We start from the raw sequence: 19442 nt of genomic DNA, 5'->3' as shown, positions 1-19442 counted from the left end.
GACCAGCCTGAACGTTAAAACAGAGATCTTAACACCGACAAAACAGACTCTGTAGCAAAAGATACCAAATTCTAACCTGGCTCTCTAGTATAGCATCACATGATAAATAACAGACCCTGAAAGAAAGCAAAGTAAGTTACCTTAAAACATATTTCTTGGACATATTTTAAAATGACCCTGCAAAGCCGTCTATTATGGGGGGAAATTTACATTTTGTAGAGAATCTCCTTCACTTACTAGGTCTTTTTAGGAGAGTCTAGCACCTTTTTAAGTCTGATAAGAAGACCTAAACCATCTATTGCCCCTGAAGCCTGCTTCCTGGATGCTTCATCTGCATGGGAAGAATCTTGGCTTTTACAACCTACCTTATTGTAACCCCAAGTATTTCTTTCTTTGAACTCTTTATGCAAAACTTAACTCTTTCAGCGAATTGTCAGTCAGGAATCTTTGAATCTCTCTAAAACCTAGAAACCTCCTTATCTACCAGACAACCCTTCTTAGAGATATCCTGCCTTTCCACCCTGAACCAATGTACACCTTACATGTTTTCATTGATGTCTACCTGTAGCTTTTGCCTCCCTGCAATGTGTAAAATCAAACTGTGACCAAGCTACATTGGGCAAATGTTCTCAGGACCTCCTGAGGCTATCTCATGGGCATGTCCTTAACCTTGGCAAAATAAACTTCCAAACTGATTGAGACTTGTTTCAGATGCATTTTGGTTTACACAATAAAGATTTTTATGACTGGCCAAATCTTTATTTCCTGAAGGTGGTATGACCCACCTTTTTAGGAATCCATGAAAAATTTTGGAGATCTGCAAACACATTTACCATCTGTAAACATGGAATGTTATCTTTTATTGTACATAGATGTTTCTCAAAATGTTCACACCCTATTTCTTTAAAGAAAATATATATCCCCTACACCTGTTTGTGTTCCTTAATAACTTATATAATTGTCTCCTTGTGAAATCATGCACTTGTAGACTCTCCAGGTATTCCTCAGCTTCTAAACTTTTATATTGTGTTTTCTTGAATTAATTATTAATGAACTTTCCAATATTCTTAATTTTTCACAAATTTATTACTTATTATTTATTCCCCTAAGTGTGACCTGGCTCTGCCAGTGTTAGTTATATATTGCTGCAAATGATATCAAATGTAGTGGTTTATGAGAACAAACATTTATTATCATCCAATTCCTGTGGTCAGAAATTTGAAACTGGCTTAGCTGAGTGACTCAAGGTCTTCCATTTGGTTGCAATTAGGATGTCAGCTGGGGCTGCTGTCCTCAGAAGGCATGACTAGGGCTGGCACCAAGGAGTCTCACTCACATGGCCGTTGGCATAGAGCTCAGTCCCTTGCCACCCAGATCTGTCCACAGGCTGCTTGAATTTTCACACTGCTAATAAAGAAATACCAGAAGCTTGGTAATTTATAAAGAAAAAGATGTTTAATGAACTCACAGTTCTACATGGGTAGAGAGGCCTCACGGTCTCAGCAGAAGGCAAAAGGGACATCTTACATCACAGCAGGCAAGACAGAGAATGACAGCCGAGTAAAAGAGAAAAGCCCTTATAAAACCATTGGATCTCATTAGACTTACTCACTACCACATGAACAGTGTGGAGGAAACCACCCCAGTGATTCAGTTATCTCCCACTGCGTCCCTCCCACAACATGTGGGAATTACGGTAACTACAATTCAAGATGAGATTTGGGTGGGGACATAGCCAAACAGTATCAAATGGCCTCTCAACATAGCAGAAGAGCATGGCAGAAAGAACAATACAATAGATCATGTTGGAATTTGCAGTAATGCAACTTTAATAATAGCTAAGTCTCTAAAGTGACACACACCATCACTTCTACTTTGTCCTACTCATTAGTAGTGAGTTACTAAGTCCAGCCCACTTTCTAGGGAAGGGACTTAGGTTCCACCTCTTGAAGGGAGAAGCATCAGAGTTTTGGGGGCATGTTTTAAAACCACCACACTGCCTATAGTCCAGTGTGGGATCCTCATATTTATATATCTAGGGCATCTCAAACTCTATGACAGAAAGTTGTGGGGAGGGAGGTGATACAAGAGAAGATGGACCCTCTCCTGGCTTCCTACCATGTATTCCATATTGAATTTCTTTCAATTACATGAAACCTTTCTTTCAGGTCCATATGATTGTACTCAGCATTTTTCTAATCTTTTGCATCCATAATTCCTAGAAATGTCCCTTCCACTCACAGAAGATTTTAAGTAGCTGCCTACTACGGGTGCATTCCAACTTCTACAGTAATCTTGGGAGAGTTTAATGTCTCAGAAAACTCCTTAGAGGGAATGACTTTTCTTAATTTTAGTGGCCTAGTTTTCTGTTCCATTTGATTTGCAAAGTAGATTTTCTCATGTAAATGATTCCACCTCAGAAATGATAAAGTGTGGTATTCCTCTCTCAGAACACAACCTCTCAGCTGCTTCAGATATCTCCTTCCCTCACTTCTTCCACACCTGATCTTTAGCCTGGCTCTTACATATTCTCCAGGATGCTCCCAAGAAAAGAGAGCAGAAGCACTTAGAACAGGAGTAACTTTTAAAAAGAAAGTTACTTTTGTCAAATGATGCCCCAACCTATAGACAAAATGAATTCTCTGTGGATAACTGAAATGCTCAAGTTCAAGCAAAACTAGGAGCCGCTAGCGGGATAGGGGGCAGTTATGCTCTATGTGTGCTCACAGAATGTTGCAAAAATATCACAAGACTTTGGTTCATTTCTGCCACTAAGTCAAACCAAAATAGGCTACAGTGGCGAAACTCCCAACTGACAAACAACTGACCACCTAGAGTCAGCCAATAAAGAGAGACTTGTGGTTTTAGGTTTAAGGGTTGTCCAATCAAGGCTCTGATCCCACTCCTCAGCTTTGCAGTTTTTGTCATTATAAACTCTAACACTCCAGCGTCTCCTTGAAGACCTTTTAATTTTGTCCTGAAGGCTGCATTTCCCCAACCTATAGATTGCTTTCAGAAAATAAGGTTCTACAGGCGCCTGCCCCCTCGCCCGGCTAGTTTTTTGCTGAGGCAGGAGAATGGCGTGAACCCGGGAGGCAGAGCTTGCAGTGAGCTGAGATCCGGCCACTGCACTCCAGCCTGGGCGACAGAGCGAGACTCCGTCTCAAAAAAAAAAAAAAAAAAAAAAAAAAAAAGAAAAAAGAAAATAAGGTTCGCGTCCTCTCTTTGTCTCTGCAGATTTCACGGTCTTTTGTTAACACTTTTAAACAATGTAAGGAAATTAAACTAGAAAGTCTGGTTCACCAAATAAAAAAAAAATACAACAACATTTAAAGAAAAAATGTCTGAAAAAATAGGACTAACGTTATGAAATTTATAGTATATTCATAGTAGACAGTGGTAATATTTTATTCACAAAGATCATGCTGTAAATTCAGATATTGTCAAAGCATATAAGGAAATTGAGGAGAAATGTCTTTGTTAAGAAGTTCAGGTTTATTGTTTTGGATGCAAAATTTCTCCCTTCCACCTGCAACTTGACTATGTAAGTTGTGCTTAATGATGTTGGAAGTAGAAAAGCTATCAGGTGTTGTTTCTTCAGTGCTAAAACCACTTTCTTTGGGGTCCTCTTGACCCACCTCATGATTCATGGTATGAATTGTTGAGTCACAAGGTCTCTTAACCTTCTTAAAAAGAATCTATCACTCCAGTGTCGGTCACCAGCAACCTCAAAGCAGTCAACATATGTAATATACTGAGGTGATCAGATACACCTGTTGCCGCCCTGTTCCACCTGAGACCTGAACAGATAAAAGCGAAACATCACAGAGATAAAATAAAAACAGACCCGCCTGGGAGAATCATGAAAGCAGCCAGGTCCTGCCCTTGTTCGAGAGGTCTTGGGAGGCTCTGCCTGAGAGAACACAGAAGACTTCTTTCAGTTTTGGCAGCTGCTGCTAGAAGCTCTGCCTGAGAGAGGCAGTGATTGCCCAGCTGACTGACGTCTGAAGGACTTCCATACCCTTTCAACTCTTCTATTGGCGTGCTGGTCTCCCAAATCATGCTGTGTTTCGTCGCCCTACTCTTATTACTGCCTGTGTGCTGAATACTAGTTGCACGACTGGTAGTGTGTGAAGGCCTTGCAGTAAACAATGAATCTGAGCATGTATTATTGGCTTTGAGTCACTGGGAAATCCTCCAACTTAGTTAGGTCAGAGTTAGCACACCTAGAACGTGGTGAACCTAATTAACGTATCAATTGGTGTAGCTAATAAAGAGATCATCCTAGATTTAGATCATCTTAAATCCAACAAGTATCTTTATAAGAGAAGAGAAGACAGACACAAATGGAAAGAAGCCAAGTGAAGATGAAGGCAGATTAGAGTGATCCTGCTACAAGCCTGGAGTCATTATGAGCTGAAAGAAGCAAGAAAGCCATCTTCTCTAAAGCCTTCAGAGACAGTGTGGTCCTCTCAACACATTCATTACAGACTCTGGCCTCCAGAATTGCGAAAGGGTACACTTCTGTTGTTTTAACCCATAAAGTTCGCAGTAATTTTTTATAGCAGCCCCAGGATACTAATCTAGAGTGCAAAGTGGGGGTAGGGCACGTGACTATAAGGTGAAAAGCGATTGGTTGGGGAGGATTCTAGCTAAATCCTCTACAGTTATTTAAAAGTAAATAGGCTTTTCTAATGGGTAGATATTTCATGATATTTCATCTGTTGCTGACTTTTGTTTTGTTTTGGTTTTTAAATATAATTTCCGCTTTTTCGTCTGGGCTGCTGACATGCCATCCAGACTGAGGAAGACCCGGAAACTTTGGGGCCACGTGAGCCACGGCCACGGCCGCATAGGCAAGCACCGGAAGCACCCCGGAGGCCGCGGTAATGCTGGTGGTCTGCATCACCACCGGATCAACTTCGACAAATACCACCCAGGCTACTTTGGGAAAGTTGGTATGAGGCATTACCACTTAAAGAGGAACCAGAGCTTCTGCCCAACTGTCAACCTTGACAAATTGTGGACTTTGGTCAGTGAGCAGACACGGGTGAATGCTGCTAAAAACAAGACTGGGGCTGCTCCCATCATTGATGTGGTGCGATCGGGCTACTACAAAGTTCTGGGAAAGGGAAAGCTCCCAAAGCAGCCTGTCATCGTGAAGGCCAAATTCTTCAGCAGAAGAGCTGAGGAGAAGATTAAGGGTGTTGGGGGGGCCTGTGTCCTGGTGGCTTGAAGCCACGTGGAGGGAGATTCATTAAATGCTGACTACTTTTTCAAAAAAAAAAAAAAAATATATATATATATATATATGTATATAATTTCCAACCCCAGAGGTAAGACAGAGTTTATATGCATGTCAGAGAGCATTCTGGGAGCAGAGTCGAGAAACATTCTGGAAATGCCTAGGAGCCCATAAGACCCCATGTAAAGATATTTACTGATGCCCCTATTTTCTGTCCATTACCTCATCTTTGCTTCTGTGCCATATACCCTGGAGTCAGGACCATTGTGGTTCAATATTTCCAGGCACAAAACTTCTGGTCCTCTTAGCAGCCCGGGAGAAGAAATGATTCAGCCATTCATCAGGTTCATCTAACTTCAGCCTCCAATTTTTCACCGGACCTCCACAGTCTCTCCAAACTCAGAACACCTCAAGGAGTCAAGTGAATTGGACTAGTTTGATCTTATCATTCCCCTCTTTATCCTTAGGTTCCAGCTTTCTCTGCTCTGCTAGAGTCCATTTCCTCCCTTTCTTTTAAAATAGGTAGTGACATTGTTTCTTCAAGGTGTTTTCTTTTCCATTTTTTTTTCTCATGGACCTGTATGCGTCTTGCCATTTTAGTTGATGTTCTAAAATGAAACAAAAATAAACAAACTTGTTCAGTCTGATTGTCATACCATAATTCTCCTCTTTATATTTTATCTAATTTGCTGACACTACTGTCCATCAACTTACCACAGCTACAAAGCTGAAATTCAAATGTATTTCTTCTCCCTTGTCTCCCATACCACTTAATCACAAAGGCAGACATATCTTGCCCCATTAAAAAAAAAAAAAATCAGTACACTAATCTCTAACCCTAATGATACTGCTTTAAAGGCTTCTCGTCATCTATCAGTTAACTACTGAGACACAATGTCCCTCCTTTTAGAATGCATCCCGAAACCCATCATCCACAGATCTGCAGAGTCATCTCTCTCATATGCACAGCTGAAGATGTACCTTCTCTTTTCATACCCTTCCAAAGCTGATCTCATAGGTCTAGATCAATGCGCAGCTTAGCATGGAACACAGGGCCCTCCTGGTAGAATCTTTTGACCTTATCGCATTCATAAATTTTCACTGCACCCAGGCTTATACTCAATGTTCTAGAATCACCTATAATCTCTATAGCTTTGTCATTTCCTCAGATTAAAATGACTTTCTTACTTCATCTTTTCAGTCTCCTCCCAATCTTCCAAAACAAATCAGGCCATTTGTTTTCTCCACTGTGAAGCCTTCCTTGTCCCCTGCCTCCCCTACCCAGCCTATCTTGCTCAACCTGGCTGACTTAGCCACTGATTATTTTCTTTGATCCTGGAAGCTACCTCCATTATTATCTTTATTATGATTATCTTTAAATACTCTCTTTTTCTCCTTTGAGATGTAGATCTTTTACAGTAGGTACTGTTCTTTATTTAAAGTTTAATTATTGCTTTTAGCATAGTGATAGGTACATAATTGAATTTAATGAAAAATTAACAGATCCCTTTGTCCTGAAGAAGGAAGCAGAGAGGTGAGAGTATACTCTGACATTAAAGTAGGTAGTAATGTGCATTCCAATTCATTTTTGTCTTTTTCTAGTACTAACAAACTTCATTGCTCAATGCTATTACTTATTGCTTCTTGAAATGTTGTTTCCTACCTTCTCCTACTAACTATTCCAACTCAGGTCAGATACAATGCATTTTCAAAGCTCCCCATACAAAAGAAGTCTTATATTAATATGATCCATCAGAAATAATGACATTCAGAACTTATTCCTTTTCTGTGCTGCAAGGTCAATTTTCCTACCTCTATTGAAGCATTCATCACTCTAAACAGCAAAGCAAAATACCTCCCAGGACTTAAGATTAGAATTATGGTAATATCAACTTGCAGTAGTTGACCTAGCCTTGCATAAAGTATAATACTTCCAAGCAATCACAGACAAATGGATGATTAAGCATCTTTTTCAAAAAAGAGGTCAGGATCTTGCTTTAGAAAGAGACTACCTATATTGACAGGCTTAAGTCTGCTGTACAATTAATGTCTAAAGTGAGGAATGTTTCAATCAGGAAAAATGAATGTTTAGTGGAGAAAAAAGAGAAACTGGAATTCTAATATGCATCTAGCATTGACGACTGCACTGAAGAGTACAGACTTTCTATCAAATTTGGGGGAGACACACACATCATACACACAAACACGCACACACACACAGGCACATTCTGAGACACATTGATGATATCACTGATGAATTTTGGTTCTGTTTAAATAGCTCTTTCTTTCATTATTCTGAGAAGATAAAGTTGTTCTTTCCATCTATATATCCAAGCATACATTAACTGCTCAAGAAGTTTTATTAAGCGGGTGTGTATATGTACAATATTTTAAATACAAACATATGTTGGTGTATTGATTATAAATCTCAGTTACAAACTACGATTACATCAGTTCCATTCTTAGGTTGTGATTTTATAAGCCTTATGGAAAACTATGTTGATAGCGAGATTACTCGACAGTTTCTTTTATATCGTTTTTCTTTCTCACTTTGTTATTCTGCAGTCCAAGGTAACCCTTTCATAGAAGCAGAGCCAAGAATAACAACATTATTCATCTTCTCTACCTTCAAGTTGAAGTGTGCTGTATCAGCTACTAATATTCCAAACACTATGAAATAAGTTGTCTGGAGCTTTGTGGCTCCTTCTTATTCCTACCTCCTCTGTTTTGTTTGCTTTGTGGTGTGTAATAGCCCTTGACATGTTATATCTAATTATATTAAAACATGGTACATCACACAGGTCATGTCCCAGGAGGTCATGATTTAACATGGAGGAGAGGAATATTCTTAGGAAATAAAAGCAGATGCTAGAGAATTGAAGATGTCCACAAATTACCCAGAGTAACAAAAATAAGCTCTCTCTATATATATTCTTCCTGCCTTTTCTCTCTTCATTGTGTGGAAGACAGTGTCATGTCTAATTTTCTCTTTGGGTTCATCATTTTCATGAGCATGTTATGTGCCAAATGTGAATACATCTAGTAGATGCAGTAAAAGATGCTAACATTCTGAATATATTCCCCCAAACAGCCTTAAGAATTCAATCCTTTATTACTGTATCCCACTAGACTCGCAATGTTGTAAATAGAGAAAAAATAAATGGACAAGATCAAAACTGTAAATTATTGAAACTACCTCTTCCCAAAATAAGTGCTTAAACATGATAAGAATATTTCCTTTGTTACACTAAGTTACACTATAATTCATACAACTTGTTCTAAGTCTAAAAAAGTCTCAAAAACACTAATATTTAGGTATTTAAAACTGAATATAGACCTATATCACTGTAAAAATATAGACACTGGACTTTGCAAATCAAGAATCAACATTGGGAAACAGTCATTGTACACATCCGTGAACATACGAAATTCAAGGAAGACAAAAGGACAAACCCAATAGTAGAGCTCATGATTCAAATCTACAAAGTCTCACATTGCCTTTTAAAGTTTTATTTACAAAAATTTTCTCACTTACTACCTTGAGTTTGCTCTGGCCTCTTGTTTTCCTTTCCTGTTTATCTTTATTCTTTTTGTATACCCTTTTAACCCATATCCTTCATCATTTCCCACAAATTTTCTTTCATATTTAGAGTAAACTTTAAATTGCAAGCAATAGGATTATTTAAAAATGTTAAGGTGCACGGAAAGACACAGATGCCTGATCATTAGGAAAATATCAACAAGAGGCCTTGGATTGGAAGGAGTCGTGGAAGATCTGCAAACCCAATAGTCTTCTGTCTGTTTCTCTCTTGCTTTCTCCATTTCTAATCCCCCATCCTTTGTCCCTACCCCCCGCCTTCTCTCTCTCTCTCTGTCTTTCTCTCTATGCTTTGTGGTGTATAATAGCCTTTCACACGTTATATTTAATTATTTTAAAGCATGGTGCATTGCATATGTCATGTTCCAGGAGGTCATGATTTAACATGGAGAAGAGGAATTTTCTTAGGAGAGGACTTTTCTTCTACTCCTCCTTCTCTCCTCTCTCTCTCTCTCTCTCTCTCTCTCTCTCTCCCCCCTCCCCCACCTCCTTCCCTTTCTGTTTCTTTCTTCTTTCTCTTTCCCTCACCCCAGTCTCTCCCTGCAAGTGTGTCTCCATCTGGAGCATCTGCCTTTGATTTCTCTGCCTTGCTCAAGGTCCAGTGTGTGATCATGCCATAAAGCACATGCCTTTCCAGCTTTAGCACTGTCATCAGATGACTTAATTTCTTAGCTTTTCAAGTCCATTGAGTACCATATGATTTGCCTAGCTTATCTTTTTTTTTTTTTTTTTTTTTTTTTTTTTTTTTTTTGAGACGGAGTCTCTCTCTCTCACCCAGGCTGGGGTGCAGTGGCGCCATCTCGGCTCACTGCAAGCTCCGCCTCCCGGGTTCCCGCCATTCTCGTGCCTCAGCCTCCAGAGTAGCTGGGACTACAGGCGCCGCCACCATGACCGGCTAATTTTTTGTATTTTTAGTAGAGACGGGGTTTCACCGTGTTAGCCAGGATGGTCTCGATCTCCTGACCTCGTGATCCGCCCGTCTCAGCCTCCCAGAGTGCTGGGATTTAGCTTATCTATTTAATGGAAGCTACAAATCAAAGGTAGTTGACCAGGTTATTGAATGGTTGTCATTGAGAAGGATTTATACTGCTTTATCAATTATCAACAGCTGCGGGGGACAGAAACACAAAGAAAAAAAATGCAGCTTTCTTTTGAGGTACTAGATCTAGATCTAACAAGATCTAACAAGATCTAACAAGATCTAGATCTAGTACCCATAGAAATGCTTCACTGCTTTATTTTCTCTACACATTTGATTTCCAGTCACAACTTGCCTTTTTTTTTTTTTTTTTTTTTTTTTTTTGAGATGGAGTCTCGCTCTGTCGCCCAGGCTGGAGTGCAGTGGCCGGATCTCAGCTCACTGCAAGCTCCGCCTTCCAGGTTTACGCCATTCTCCTGCCTCAGCCTCCCGAGTAGCTGGAACTACAGGCGCCGCCACCGTGCCCGGCTAATATTTGTATTTTTAGTAGAGACGGGGTTTCACCGTGGTCTCGATCTCCTGACCTTGTGATCCTCCTGCCTCGACCTCCCAAAGTGCTGGGATTACAGGTGTGAGCCACCGTGCCCGGCCAACAACTTGCCTTTATATCAATTCAAGCAACACAGAGACTATTGACTTTATACGAAGAAATTATTCATTTCCTTATCCTCACATTTATTTCACACTGTTAAGCTGAATTTAACTTTGACATCAAATAAAGTTTATGTTCTTGATAATATTTTCAAAACAAATTATTCAAACACGTAGAGTGTGCTTCTTCAAAATTGACATTCAAAACAAATGGGGCCAGGTGCGTTGGCTCATGCCTGTAATCCCAGCACTTTGGGAGGCTGAGGCAGGTGGATTGCATGAGGTCAGGAAGGAGTTCAAGATCAGCCTGACCAACATGGTGAAACTCCATCTCTACTAAAAATACAAAAGTTAGCAGAGCGTGGTGGTGCACACCTGTAATCTGAGCTACTCTGGAGGCTGAGTCAAGAGAATCGCTTCTACCTGGGAGGTGGAGGTTGCAGTGAGCTGAGATCATGCCACTGCAGTCCGGCCTGGGCAACAGAGCAACTCCCTCTTGACAACAACAACAAAAAATGGCATTATTTTATTTTAACCCGTTATACAATCTTCACCTTCAAAACAATTCCCTGATGTTTTTCACTGCAGTCAGTGATCTGGTGTTGATTGAATATTTGACTTCTGCCTGATAGAATGTATTATACTAAGGTAAAACTCTGCCACACTGTCTGATTACTTTATCCGTGCCCTTCCCTATTGGATAGGTATTTATGACTAGTTACCTGGTGATTTTGACCGAGAGTCAATAGAAATTCAACAATTAGAAATCCATGTAGAAATCATTAACAGCTATGTAAGTATAATATCTTGTCTAAGAAGTAGAACTAAATCAACCCCTAGCTACTACCCAGGACTTTGTAACTTAAATGTAGCCCAAAGTAATCAAACAATTAATTGTCAGCTCTTTAAAAGTAGCTAAACTTCTTTCCCCTTGTGGATTGTGAACATCGAAAGGTTTTAGGCCAGGCGTGGTGGCTCATGCCTGTAATCTCAGCACTTTGGGAGGCCGAGGCAGGTGGATCACCTAAGATCGGGAGTACGAGACCAGCCTGACCAACGTGGAGAAACTCCATCTCTACTAAATAAATAAAAATTGTAAAACCTCGTTAAATCCCACGTCTCATTTCAGTCATCTTTCCCTTTCACAATTAAATCTCTTAAAAGACATAAGTCAATGATTCCAGGTCTTTATCACATATTGTTTATGCTACTGCAATCTGATTTCCTGCCTCCACCACTGTATTTTGCTCTTGTCCAACAGACCAGTGCGAACTTTTCTGTAAAAGGTAACTTTTCATACCTTATCTAACCTGACTTGTCAGTATTAGTTGTATTGATTGAGGACCCTTCTTCTTAAATGATTTCTTTTTTCCATCCTGGATATCCACTTTTGCTTACCGGAATTAACCGTTCATCCACCCATAGAATTTGCTGTTTCTTCAGAATTCTATCCTAGGCTTTCGTCTTTTCTCACTTTAACACTTGTACTAGGTGATCTCCTTTATTCCCATTACTTCAATTATCATCTCTATGAGGCTGTCTTCGAAATATATCTCCAGCTCAGACCACCTTAATGAGCTCCAAGTCCATGTATCCAACGAGGCTCCTGCAGATCCCAAAGCACCGTAAATATCAGCTAAGTTCTTTGCCTGTGTCTTCTAATTTGCATTTGCTCATGGTTCCTGTATTTGGCAGGACGTCCTAGAAATGGACTTAAGGATGGAAATTTGTAGCTAGAAAATTTCAGGGGAACACTGCTGGTAGGAGAATAGGGAGAGTGGGCTCAGAAGAAAGAGGAGTTGAATTGCAATGCACTTGCAAAAACAGGCTTTAGTTAATATCACAGTAAGCTCTAAAGCTGAAGTGGCCCTTCTGAGTTGTTCCAATTTGAGGCAAAACAGTTGTGTCTTTATATGAAGACATTCACCATTTTGCCTGACCATTGAAGGATAGTTAGGAACGTTGAAAAATGCATCTCCTTTTGGAAAGACCAATCTTTAGGAAAACCTCAGATGAGCCAACAGCTGGCCTTAGTGAGCTAGCTGGCATCATTCCTGGTAGCTGGATGAATGAATGCCTCATTTCCAAAGAGTGATGTTGGAGGCTCAAGAAGTATCTATTGTGGTACATAATATCCAGAACACGAATCAACCCCAGCTTGGTACAGATTCTCTAAGATTCTTATTCTCTTTCACAGAGAAACTTAGAAAAGGGAGATTAATTGGACAGAGTAATGTTTTACAGTGGTGTAGCAATTCTGCAGGCAACTCTTATCATGTCTGCCTAGTTTACATGCCCCACACCCTCTCTTAGCATCTCTGTTAGCCTAATTGCATTAAAAGGTAGAGTGAGTCACACATGCATTCCAGAGGTGTCTGGGCTTATCCATCTTCAGCATGCATTTCTCAGGATGTGACCACTGCACTTGTCCATTTGAAATACAATTTGGACAGAAGAGTAGCAAGGGATACTCCAATGTTTCACCCGAATACCAAATTAATTCTTCCCTGCCTCCCTGTATAATATCACCCCTGGTTCCTCCCTTGCTAATTGTGATACTCTTCTTTGACATGGAGAGATGTAATCACTAGGTGGCAACCACAAATTAAAGTTCAGAGGTACTCTTAGTATGTTTCCCAGTGAAGGCATTCCTTCTCAAGAAACTAGAAACTTTGGACCTATGGAACCTAAAGACTTAGAGATAGGAAACATGAATTTCCCATGTTGGAAGCGACAATGGGTGAAACACTTCTATTTTCATTCTTTGATATCTGTAGCTGTGTATTCTACTTAATAGGGACACACCACCATAAAATGATAATTACTTTAGAATGAATGCTGCATTATGGAACATGGAACCATGGAACCCCATCATTTAAAAGTATCCCTTCCAAAGGGGTGCATCACCTGCAGCTTTAAAACATATTTCTTTGCCCTATCAGGATAGTAGCTTCTGGGTGTTATGATTTGCAATGTGATCAGCAGATTCCATGGTCATGAGTTCCTTGTCAAAAAAGACAGTTTTAAAAAATCAAATGTGGAATTACACATCTGCAAATCTATAAATTTTCTGTGGCCAAAGCCCTGTCGGCAGGAAAGACAAATCCTTAGCTGGAATAGATACTGATCTCAATCAAGAAGAATCACTGATCTTTCAGATTAAAAGTAGTAGTACCTAATAAATGTGCCAACAGGTTTTGGGCGTGCAACATTGATTTATTCTATTAGATATTTGAACATTAGGCTTGGACAGTAGAAACCAATGCTGTTGGTGCCATGAATAGCTACGATTTCTGCTCTTTTGGCTACTCTGTTATGAATTACTTAGCCAATACTCAATGACAGAGGTTTGCTGATGCCTGTCAACTATGCCATTCTGTTTACGTGATTGCTTAGTACCTGTATTAGTCAATTTTCATACTGCTATAAAGAACTTCCAAATACTGGGTAATTTGTAAAGGAAAGAGGTTTAATTGACTCACAGTCCCACAGGGCTGAGGAGACATCAGGAAACTTACGATCATGGTAAAAGGGGAAGCAAACACATCCTACTTCTCTTGGTGGCAGGAAGGGGAAGAATGTGTGCTGAGCTAAGGGAGCGCACCTGATAAAACCATCAGATCTCATGAGAACACAGTCACTATCATGAGAACAGCATAGAGGAAAGCCACTCCCATAATTCAATTACCTTCCACAAGGTCCCTTCAACATGTGGGGATTATGGGAACTACAAGATTTGGGTGGGGACACAGCCAAAGTGTATCAGTGCCCTTTCAATGGAGAATTCTCTCTGATGGCTATTAACTTGCATTTTAAGGATCTTTATACTTTATGCCCACTGACATCACCTACCCCTGCCCTCTTTTGAAAAAAGTTCCTGTTCTCTGAATAAAAAAACAAGCCATTCACCACTGCCAATGTCAGAGAGTGCAAAGTAACTGTTTGTGCCACATAAATAATTGATTCTTATCCTCACTCATAAGGGATGGCAAAAAAAGCCATTAACAAAAACTATGTTAATCTCTTAAAATGCTACATATAGAATAGCAGATCCAATTGAGGCAACCTCTATTTAAAGATGCCTCTGCCAGGACCCATCTACCTTTGTATGGGCCATGTTGATATGACTGGGATGTATTGGAGATTACTCTTTGCATCTTTCAAGATTTTGACAATCTCTGCTATTCTTTTCCCACCACTAATGCAGTTTGGGTTTGGATTTACATTTCAACCAGGCACACTTTCCCAGTGAGATGTCTCTTATCCCATATGCCAAGAAACTACTGTGGTAGTTATGTCATTTATCAAGCATGTTTATTCCTGCTGTGCATTTGCTAAAATGATCTTCTGGGTAGTTTAATGGATCCAATGAACATGAATCAGCTTTAGAAACAGTGCTCCATATTTTATTATTCAATGCATGGCAATGCCCATACATCAGTGACAAGTTCAATAGTTTTTGAAATGTCTGAGTACTCTAATTTTTCTACTGTATGATTGCCATATAATTGGCATTAGGTGCATTTTGGGGAGAATTATTGTGACACCATTTTTTTTTCAAGAGGGCCTTTACTTCAATGAAAGTTTCAAAGTCTGAGTACCAGCTCAGGTCCAGAAACCGAGCCAGTGATGATGAATTTTATTGTATCTTCTGCCCTTACCTCCTGATCATTCATCTTTGTTGTATGTACATGTTTATCTTATACGTTGAGAAATACTCTCATTGGCCACCCATCTCCCTTCCTCTCAGAACATTATGTTCTAATCATTATTTCCATAACCCTCTGCAGTTGAGAATTTCTGTCTCAACATTGTTTATTGCTTAATTGTATTCCTGCTTTTTCCTGTATTTAAACATAGCCATCTGGTCTCTATTATTTTGAGATCCAATTATTCCTATTGTTTCCTGTTGTTTTTAAGAAGACCAATTCTATAATGAAATCCCTTATTGTCAGTCATGTCCTAGAGAGGACAGCCATCATTGAGCTTTGCAGCAATGCTGTTGTCCCTGATAATAGAGTGCCTTCCTAGTTCTTACGTAAAACATCATCAGCTGGTGAGTTTTCTGATCTTATGTCACAGATCTTCTCTACAATGGTCATTTTCTAACAAGATATTTCTGCTCCCCTTTTGACACAGCCCTGACAGAATCTAGGCCCCAGATACTCTGCAGGCTTTTCCTAGTATATGCTGAATAGGCCCCTTTATTCCATTAGCAGGACCAGAACTAATTTTACTTAACCCTCATTAATAATCTGATGACCACGAAAAGAAGAATGGATAGATCTCTAAAAAGGGGTGAGCTCTATTATCAAGGAGGAGGTACGTAATTATGCTACATAAGGGGTAAGATTCAGACTTATATAAAAAGAGTGAGCCCTTTCTGCAGGCCCAGGGAGTTCTGGAGATCTGGGGTTTTATCATTCTCGAGGACATTGACTCAGAAGTTCCCCACTCCAACTGTGAACATTGTGTATCATCCCAATCAGTGTTATTATTTGAATTGCAGAGTTAAAAAAAAAAACTCTACAGAAAGAGCAGAATTATGAGGTTGAGAACCCAACCTGCCTGGAAATATTCTACACTTATAATTAAATTTTGTACCTTATTTTAAAGTTTCTGCCCTTGAAATACCAAAGATAAACATATTTTTCAAAGCAGCCTTCTCACTTTCACAGTCACTTAAACTTTGATTAACAATGTCAGTCTCTCCTTATCTTTCTCCAATATATATTTGTAGCATTTAATAATGGCCATGTGATACCACAGTCCTTATGACTGCCAATTCCCACCACAGCTCACAACTGTTCTGAGCTATTGCACAATTCAGTTCATTTCATTTCATCAGTATCGCATCTGAATTCCTCAGTAGTCAATTGCAGTACAACTGTAGTGAGGGACCGTCACTACTCCATGTGCCTCCAATTCTCTGGACCTCATGGCCCATCAGCCAGCAAGTAAGTGATCCAGTCTCAAAAATTACCTCTTTAAAGACTGTCTCCCAATACAGTCACATTCTGAGGTCTTAGGGGTTAGGACTTCAACGTATAAATTTTGGTGAAATACATTACTTCTCCAAATGTGGCTCACTCTAATGTAGGCTTCTCTATATATTATTTCCTTGGTTTAAGTCTCCCAGTCTTTCAGGTTTGGAATGGAATTCCATTCTCACTTTCCTTAAATTTGTAAAATTGAATTAAATGGCTTTCAATTGAATTCCCACTGTATTCTTACCATTCATGCCATAAAACTTTTCAGATGTTATTTAATTATTTTCATACTCATTTACTTCCCCATTATACTGTAAATTCCAAAAGGAAAGAACGTTATCTTATTTACTATCAAACCCTCAGGACCTAACACAGTACCTAACATCTACTAGCATCACCATAAATAATTTGATCATATCTTTTTATTGCATTATTAATTACTTGAAGGCAGAGTGTGTGCATTATTCAACACTGAATCTCAAATACTGTATTAGCCCATTTTCATAATGCTATGAAGAAATACCCAAGACTGAGTAATTTATAAGAATAAGAGGTTTAATGAACTTAAAGTTCCATGTGACTAGGGAGGCTCACAATCATGGCAGACAGCAAAGGAGGAGCAAAGGCACATCTTGCATGGTGGCAGGCAAGAGAGTGTGTGCAGGGGGAACTGCCCTTTATAAAGCCATCAGATATCATGAGATTTATTCACTATCATGACAACAGGATGGGAAAATCTCCTCCCATGATTCAATTATCTCCCACCAGATAATTCCCATGATACATGGGGATTATAGGAGCTGCAATTAAAATGAGATTTGATTGTGGGTACAAACAAACCATATCACATAGCATTCAGAAAAATTCCTATTTACCCAATGGTAAGTATATAACAATTGTTTATTCAAATTTACTTAACTGATTGCTTAAAATATTTTGTCAATTTTTGAAACATCTACAGAAATTTGATTGCTTCAGGGATATAGTCATTAACTCACTTTACTTGTGTACTTTTTTATAAGTTCTGATTGTACTTAATAATTTTGTTTTCAAAAATGGGTCTTAAATGCTAGGTGAGTGAAAGAGTTGAATTTCATAAAACATTTCTTTTAATATTAATTATTTATCTTTTAATATTAATTATTTTCCTCAAACTAGTGTAATGAACCTTAATAAACTATTTGTATTATGGACTTTTTTTCATTAAATTTTACTGAACTTAAAAAAACACTTTAAAGGGTTTTTTTTTTGAAAGAGTAACATAGTGCACCTAAAAAAGTTATTTATAATACAATAAAATAAGATATTCAGGAAAGCTGGAAGGAAGGAAGTAACTGGAAATATGGGAACAAATATCTTTGAGCTCATTCTTTTTTTATTTTTTAACCTCTGAACTTTTTATTGGCCTCCTGCCCCGCAAAGGCACCTTGCTTCTGCTGGCTTAATATCTGAGAACTTTGGTGTCATTGGTCTCAGACACCACTTTGCCATCCACTCTCTGGCAGGTGGCGGTCTTTTGGATGGTTTGCATAGAGTTGCTGCTGTCCAGGGCATTAAAAAGATTGAAGTCCTCACCATCTTCCAGCAGGAGGTGGTATGTGGCAATCTCAGCCTCCAGCTTGACTTTGATGTTCAGCAGCGCCTCCTACTCCTGGACCTGGTGCTACCCCTCTGTCCGGGTCTGTGCCAGCTCGGACTCCAGGTGCATCAGGGTCCTGTTGAGCTGTTCCATCTGCAGGGCGTAGCGGGCCTCCACCTCCCTCAGACTGTTCTCCAGTCTGGCCTTCAGATTTCTCATCAAGTCCAGATTGATGTCCAAGGACTGAACTGTGTGTCTCAGCTCCATGAGTATCATCTCAGCAGCTCCAACCTTGACGGACTGTGTGGTGACCACTGTGGTGCTCTCCTCAATCTGCTGAGACTAGTACTTGTCCAGCTCCTCTCGGTTTTACCGAGCCAGCTCATCGTATTGGGCTTCGATGTCTGCCGTGATCTTGGTGAGGTCCTGCAATTTGAGTGCATCTATTTCCACGGTCAACCCAGAGCTGGCAATCTGGGCTTGTAAGCCTTTTACTTCCTCTTCGTGGTTCTTCTTCATAAAGAGCAGTTACTTCTTGAGAGCCTCGATCTCTGTCTCCAGCTGCAGCTGAGTGACATTGGTGTCATCGGTGACCTTGTGGAACCCATGGATATTGCTCTCTACAGGCTGGCTCATGGCCAGCTCTGTCTCATAGGTGACTCTAAAGTCATCAGCAGCAATATGGGCATTGTTGATCTGCAGAACAATGCAGGAATTATCCACAATATTTGCGAAGATATGAGCACTCAGGTCCTCGATGGTCTTGAAGTAATGGCCCCAGTCTCTGACCTGGGGTCCCTTCTCCAGGTGCTCCTGGATTTTGCTTTCCAGCTTCCAGTTCTCAGTCTCCAGGCTCCTCACTCTGTCCAGGTAGGAGGCCAGCCAGTTGTTCAGGCTTTGCATCGTCTCCGCATTCTGGGTGCCTCCAATTCCTGCCAGAACCCCAGCCATTCCTGCAGTCAGGACCCTGGACCCCAAGCCGACCCGGAAGCTAGTGGAGCAGGACATGAATATCCGGGAACCAGAGCCCCGGTGCCTGCATAGATGGTGGAGAAGGTGGAGCAAGTGGTGAAGCTCAGGCTGTCTGGGAGGAGAGCAAGAGGACAGGACTCAGGCTTTTTGAGCATCATTCTAAGAAATTAATCATAGAAATTAAAAGGTAGGAATAATTTAAATAAACACCTAAACTAATATGCTAATTTTAGACATGAATATATGAATTAGAAAAATGTAAATATTTTCTCCCTTGAGCCGCAGGTTTCGTAACAGCAGCAAATCATATCCCCATACGTTTTCTATAACCCTATATTCTCAAACAAAATAAATCTTGTTTTAAATACTTGAACTCACAGATGTATTTATGAGACAATGCAAATCCATATCACCTTTTAGAAAATAGTTTGTTCAAAGCCTCATATTGAACACTTCTTGACAGGTAAAAATCTTGTAAAAATGAGATT

General features: G+C 39.8%; 2 pseudogenes; one reads left to right on the top strand and one right to left on the bottom strand.

Moving 5' to 3' along the window:
* The first annotated feature begins 4767 nt into the window (after positions 1–4767).
* On the top strand, positions 4768–5311 carry LOC709769 (large ribosomal subunit protein uL15; annotated as a pseudogene).
* Positions 5312–17844: 12533 nt separating this feature from the next.
* On the bottom strand, positions 17845–19109 carry LOC715944 (keratin, type I cytoskeletal 18 pseudogene; annotated as a pseudogene).
* Positions 19110–19442: the final 333 nt, after the last annotated feature.

The sequence above is a fragment of the Macaca mulatta genome, chromosome 3 (genome assembly GCF_049350105.2).
Source record: "Macaca mulatta isolate MMU2019108-1 chromosome 3, T2T-MMU8v2.0, whole genome shotgun sequence".
NCBI lineage: Eukaryota > Metazoa > Chordata > Mammalia > Primates > Cercopithecidae > Macaca > Macaca mulatta.
The sequence above is the reverse complement of the archived record's forward strand: the minus strand, read 5'-3'. Positions and strand labels throughout refer to the sequence as shown.